We start from the raw sequence: 7,332 nt of genomic DNA, 5'->3' as shown, positions 1-7,332 counted from the left end.
TCCTTGCAACCTCGCCACTTGTGGGAACTGCATCTGCAGTGGAAAGCTTGTCGAAATATACCAATAACCTTACCAGAGCCTTTATTGATGGACAATATTCTATCCAGCTCATCCATAAACACGCCTCCCATGCCATATCCTCCTCTGACACCCATAGACCTGTTCAACAGTTATCGACGAGCAGTCTTCCAATTACCTAGTACCACATTGGCCTTGAAAAGCTAAATCACATCCTTCACCAGGGCTTCGACTACCTCCCATCATGCCCTTAGATGAGGGATATCCTACACACATTCACTCAAAGCAGTGTTCTGCCACACACCCAACCTACACAATATCCTTGTCCATCCCTGTTCCAATCTTGTACCCCATGGGTTGTTTACCAGGGCTTTGAATACCTCTTGTTGTGCCCTGAGATGAGGGGTACCATGGCCCTCCCAATCTACAGAATATCCTTGTCCATCCCTACTCCAGTCCTGCCCCCAATCCCTATAGGTCATTCTCTTGTGGCCAACCTAGGTGCAAGACCTGTCCCAAACATCTGCCCACCAGCTTGACTACAGTCCAGTCACAGGCATCTCATACCCAATAAAATGCAGGGCCACGTTTGAAAGCAGCTGTGTTCTATATCAGCAATGCTGCAATTGCTGTACAGCATTCTGTGTGGACATGGTAAGTAACCAACTGTCCACTTGCATGAATGGCCACTGCTAAGCTGTGGCAAACTGCACACTTGACCATGCTGCACCCCACAGTAGTAATGACTTCAACAGTGTTTGGATACTCCCTCCCAGAACTATGCAGATGGGAATTACCTCTCTTAGCTCTCTGGCCTAATTCTCCATTAACTTATTTCCCACTGCCCCACCTTACCTTTTCGCTTCTTTCTCCCCTGTCCGAATGTGTACTGCCATCTTTCTCTCACCACTCTTCCTCCCACCTCCAATGTGGTCTTCTCTCTATCTCTCTCTCTCTCTCTCCCCCCCCCCCCTCCCCCCCCCCCACTTGTGTGCTATACCCTTAAAATCCTTTCGTCCGTCCTGCTGTGCAATCTGGCGAAAAACCTGCCTTACAATACCCTGCTGTCCCCCCTTCACCTTGTGCGGCCTTCCCTACCAACCCCTTGTCTCCACCTACCCAGTTGACTGCTTTCAGTAGCTGATATTCAATAATCAGTCTCACCACTACCGTGGGCATGTACATTTGGTGTCTGGCTGATTGAGTGTGTGTACGAGTGTATTCTTACTCGAGGAAAGCAAGTGCTCGAAAGCTGGTGTTCACTATTTTCTATTAATTGTTTCTGTGTGCTGCACACTATTCTTCCATACGTAAATGGTTGACTTTTCCTTCCACACCTGCTTGACCTGTTCATGTAGTTCTGTAAGAGTTGTTGGTTGACAAGTTGCATGAGTCACTTCTTATCTGATAATATCCCACACAGGCCTGACTGGAGACAAGTCGAGAGATCATACTGGCCAGGGAAGTTGTTGCATGTCTTGCAGGGCACATTTAGTTTCATGGGCAGTGTGTGGATGAGCATTATCTTGTTGGAACAACATGTCACCTTCCTGTTGTAACAATGGCAAAAGAATGGGTTTAACAACATATCAACACGTCTCACTTTTCTTTTTCTAGACTGATGAAATATGCGCTGGTGAAAAACACGACTTTAATTGGTAGCAGCAAAAAGTGCATCTACTGTGCCCAGATTTATTGGAATTTACATGCAGATATGAGAAAGAAATATGCGAGCACAGCGTAGAAAGAGATGACGGATGTGTAATTTGGACTAGCCAGTAATGGGTCACTTGCACTTTGCAGTCATGCTGTGGGGGTACAAAGAAGAAAGGGGTTGGATTACAATGATCAAATACTAAAGAAAAATGAGTGATGCTATGTAGACTCTGTGCTGTGCTATCTTGAGTTGGGTACGAACTTACGGTTTTGGTCAAGCATTGAGCACCATGCATGTACATGTTGTCTGAAAAGCTTTGTTAATTATCAGTTGTTATGAGTTGAGAACTTGTTTGAATATAAAATAATTATGGCAACTGTCTTTCATTATTTTGTAGTGAGTTTTTTAAATGTAGAAGCCCATCTGCAATCAGAAAAGAACTCAATGGTTAAATGTGGCACTGCATAGCAGGACCACATCAAGAGAAAACAAGACAATGACCTGGAAATTGAGAAATGAAGTTATCTGTTATTACAGGGAACGAGTAAAGATTTGGCATCTTTTAATATATCAGTCCCTTAAAATCAATCCACAACAAGAAGAATGCCTCACCATTTGTTATCCAGAAGTTAAAAATTTATTAAGTAATGTAAAGAGGCATGTATTTTGTATATGGCATAAGATGCCTGGAACTTTTCAGTTTTTAAGAGTAATAAATTTCAGAGACCAAAGGAAAATTCATGTGATATTTAAGAAGGAAGTAGTAGCTGACTGTTGTACTATGTATGAAATAAATGAGATACTTGCCCATAATTGACTTTTTTCCAACAATACTGATGGAGCAAGCTGCAAATAAAAATGCAATTCCCTGTGCAATCCCCACCATCATACTGTTGACATAAACTGTATTGTCAGCTGTTTTCTGAAAAATACAAGAAACCAATATTTGTAAATGCCAGATCCAGCCTCAGTCAAGTGTGGTATTAGTAATTGAGAAGTTCTGTTTATCTGTCTTTAATTTAACTGTTAATTGGGTAAAGATTAGTCTAATAATGCTGTCATGTTTTTCATTCACCATGTGCTGGTAACAAGTAGTTATGTATGTACCACTAGAAAGTGCTGTTTGTTATACAAACAGCCTTGTCTTCCTCTATTTATGTTCTAGTCTTTGAATTTAGCACATTGGCTGCCCAGAGGCTGCTGGCAGCTACAGCAGAGCCTCACACCTGATGGCACGGCCTGGTCTGGCACTGAAACATCTATCACTATGTGTGTGGCACTCAGTGGGTTAACCAATCATATAGCATGCAATAAATCAAAAAACACCCTTGAGGGTTAGTGTTTCTTCCACTGACTCCTTCATTCCTGTTGTGCAATATGCTGAAAAAATTAAATTACACGTATTCTCTAGAAAACAACACCAACTAGATCAATGTAGTTTTAAGACAGATATAATTTTTATTTTTTTGGAAACTGCTAATATCACTTTAAAAATTTAGTGAAGAGTTCCAGTATCTGGTACGTCTTGTTTTTTCCGCCCTTCTTTCAAGCCTGTGAAGTTGGTTGGGGGTCACCTGAAGTAAAAGCTGGTAAAGTCATCATGCCACACACTCCTAAAGAATATCACCGAATTCAACAGCCAGTTAAATATCAAGTGGGAGTCTCTTCATAAAATGTGGACAAAATGGCAATTTTTAATTCACATGCCCTATCACCATAACAAAACTGAAACATTTATATGCATATTTGTCCATGTCTGTAATGGCTAATGAAAACTTTGGAAATTGTTCTCTAGTTATTCATAATTCTTCAGTGTTTGTCCATTCATGGGAATGCGCTGTGACTCAAGATAATTTATTTGCATCTCCACTCTCTCCTTTTCTGTATGGAGAGCGTAGATATACATCACATGGTCAGCAAGCTCAGATTTTCCATTCTTTTTGTCCACATGTTACACTGCCTTGTGCTGACTGTCTGAGACCAGGGCATTTAGGAAAATTGATTTCTACTGGACACTATTCATTCTAACATTTTAAAGAACATAGTTCTTATTATAGGAAATGGCAATCTATAATTATTATAAATAAACGGGAAGCAGTCTTGATCACATAAATTTTTTAATGTGGTGACCGGTTTTGATCTTATTATAAGATCATCTTCAGACCATAGATGTCTGCCGGAGGCGGTGGTGCATGGCAACCATCTTGCTTGTGGCTGGTGATGTACTGCGGATATCATACAGGAGTTTGCACTAGAGATAAAATTACCACTGTACATGAAGGAAGGCATGAAAAAAGATTAGTATTCAATGTTCCGTTGGTAACTAGGTCATTACAGATGGAACAAAAGCTTATATAGATAGTAGGATAGAGAAATAAATCAGCCATGCCCTTTGAATCATTGTAGTCTTCACCTCTATCATTTAAGAAAACCATGTAAATCCTAAAACTGGATGGTCAGATGGAGGTTTGGTCCCTATTCCACCTGAATGTGAGTCAAGTACCTTCACCACTGTGCCACCTCACTCAGTCAGTGTACTTATTCTTGGAAAAGTGTTGTATTGTATGTTTATTGTTCCTCTATAATGTTGGAGCAGTCAATTTGTGAACAGGATGCTGCACTGAGACACATATGACCTGAGGGGATAGCATTTTACTGACTGATGAGATGTTAACGTAAACATATATATCTCACATCGTACTCTGTGTAGGTACAGCAGTTTCTGATAACTCACACAGGTGATAACATAGAGACCAGTGGAATGAAATACGCAGTTCAGGAGGTAGATAACATTGGAGATCACGAAGTGAATGAATAACCAAAACAAATTCAGAACATAGCAAAGTCACCTTATGCATATACAACAATCAAGAAAGCAATCCAGATCACAAATGTAAATCAGTCGAAGTTAAAATTCTGCTGTTCAATGGGTCATAACTAAATGCTTCAGTGAATAGTGAGAGCTTGGGTAGCAATAGACGAGCTGCAATATTTAGCAATAAACACTTGCCAGAGGACAGTGCCACCTCATATGCTGCCGCAGTGGCTGCACCTCCCTCATGTGCAAACTGCAGCTGTCACCTGGAGCCCATGTATTTCTTCCTAGCAATACTTGGACTAGGTGAGGAATCTGAATCACCATTGGATACTAACATATACACCTTCAAAACACACAAGGCATTTCCAGAAAGTAAGTACAATTTTGCAAAAACTCTTCAAAACATTTTTTCATACCAAAATGTATTTTCACAAGAAAGAGCATTTCTTAAACTATTTTTTGGCATAATGTATATATGCAGACTGAAGCGATGAATGAAAATTTGTACCAAGGCTAGGATTCGAACTCAGTTTTCCTACTTACTAGGCAGATGCGCTAACCAATACACCAACCTGACATAGTGGCTTTCGCAAATGCGTGGACTACCATAGCATGCCTCCCTCCTCTTTCCAAATTCCCATTCCTGCCTCAGCCCATTTGGTTACCCCTAAACTCAAATAACATTTTTCTACAAAACTGCCACCATTGTTCAGACATTTGTCACAGTGGGGAACCTCTTCACACAAAGGTGCTGTGAGTGAAGACAGCCACTACAGAATACAATTTTTTTGTCATCATCGCTATCAAAGCACCTTCCTCCAGAATCACTCTTCAAGTTCGAGAACAAGTGGTAGTCAGAAGATGCAACATTGAGTTTGTATGGTAGACAATCAAACTGCTCTCAACTGAATTGTTGAATAAGGTTTTGAGTGACATATGCAGAAGGGGGACATGCACTGTCATGAAGCAACACAGTGCCACGACTGTGCATTTCACGCCTTTTGCTTTGAATTATTTTATCATTATTCACAGTATTGTACCACACTGATGGTTTCACCTTTGGGAAGGAACTCAGTAAGCAGAATGAATGCCTGCTGTCCCAGGACAAAGTGCACATGATTTTTTGTGCTGACAACACTGTTTTGAATTTTTGTTTTTTGGGGGATTGTGAGTGCCTCCACACTGTCAACTGAAGTTTTGATTCTTGAGTAACATGACAAACCCTAGTTTCATCATCAGTCACAATTCTGTTTAAGAATTCATCTCCCTCATCACTGTATCAGGTAAGAAATGCTAATCACTGCCAAGTTGCTTCATTTTAAGGACATTTGTAAGCATTTTCAGAACCCAACAGAAACACAGTTTGTGAAAATTTTAGCAGTTGGTGACAATCTCACGCAAAACAGTTTTTGAAATTTGTAGAAACTCATCACAAAGCAGTGGTATTGTGAACCATCTATTTCCACAAATTTTCTCATTCCCTTTCTCAACCAAACCATCAAGACAACAAAGGCCTCCCACTCCATGTTTCATCATGAACATTCGTTCATCTATCATTGAGCTGTCTCACCCAAATTCTCACCATTCCATCAGTCATTAAATTTTCACCATAAATCTCTACAAGTTGACAGTGAATTTCAGCTGGCTTAACATTCTTTGTGTTCAAAAACTATATTACAGAACACACTTCACAGTTGGCAGGCTCAGAGATTGTCTTAAACATTTTGAGCAATCACTAACAAATGTAAACACAACACGATCCAGCTGTAATGGCATCAATGGAAAGACTTCGAATCTGAGAGAAGAATGCGAATGTGCAGAAGTGGGACAGTAGTGCTGCAGTGGCGGCACAATGGAACATATTTAATTTCTGGACATGAGTCATATAATGTTTCACATGTAATGTGTCTAAAGCTAATTTAACACTATGTAAACAACATACATATATAAAAATACTCTCTCATGTCATAACGAAGCTAAGACACATAAATTTACAGCATGCAGTTTTCAACTCAGTGCTCCAGCTCTCTGCATACTCAGTACTGCACTTTCAAATACCACGGAAGTCATAATATCTCCACTTACATACAATGAGTAAACAGACAATGTAGGAAAAGATAAATTGCTACTTACCATGAAGAAGACACTTTAAACTGCAAACAAGTGCAATTAAAAGGCACTCGCATAGAGCTTTCAGCCACAGCCTTCATCAGCAAAAGAGAAACACACGCCATTCACACACAAAAGCACGCATACATGACTGCCACCTCCAGCATCTTGGGCCAGAATGCAACTATTACGGGGGATGCAAGCAGCAATCTGGAGGGAGCGGGAAAGGGGAAGGGATAATAGTTCCTGCACACCCTGCCAGATAGCATTCGTCTCTCTCCCCATCCATACACTACCATCCCTGCCCCCTCCAGATTGGTGCTTGCATCTCACATGATTGTTGCATTCAGTCCCGAGATGCTGGAGGTGGGGGTCATGTGTGTATGAGGTATGCTTGCTTGTATGTATGAATAGCTTGTGTTTCTCTTTTGCTGCTGAAGGCTGTCGCCAAAAGCCCTATGTAATTGTCTTTTAATTGTGCCCATCTGCAGATTAACATGTCTTCTTTAAGGTAGTAACAATCTACTTTTTCCTACATTGTTGATATTCCTATCTGGAGTTTCAATTGTTCAATGAGTAAAGTATGTTTTCTCCAAGGAAGTTACTTACTATGACTTCATGAACATATGGATACTGAAGCATAGAGTTAAAAAATACTTTCAATTTGGAAGGTTTTAACCTTTTGGAATGCCATTTTTTTGTTCACCAATGAGATAATGTCATTGTAATT

This window comes from Schistocerca nitens, chromosome 6 (genome assembly GCF_023898315.1).
Source record: "Schistocerca nitens isolate TAMUIC-IGC-003100 chromosome 6, iqSchNite1.1, whole genome shotgun sequence".
Taxonomy (NCBI): Eukaryota; Metazoa; Arthropoda; class Insecta; order Orthoptera; family Acrididae; genus Schistocerca; species Schistocerca nitens.
This window is presented reverse-complemented; position numbering follows the sequence as displayed.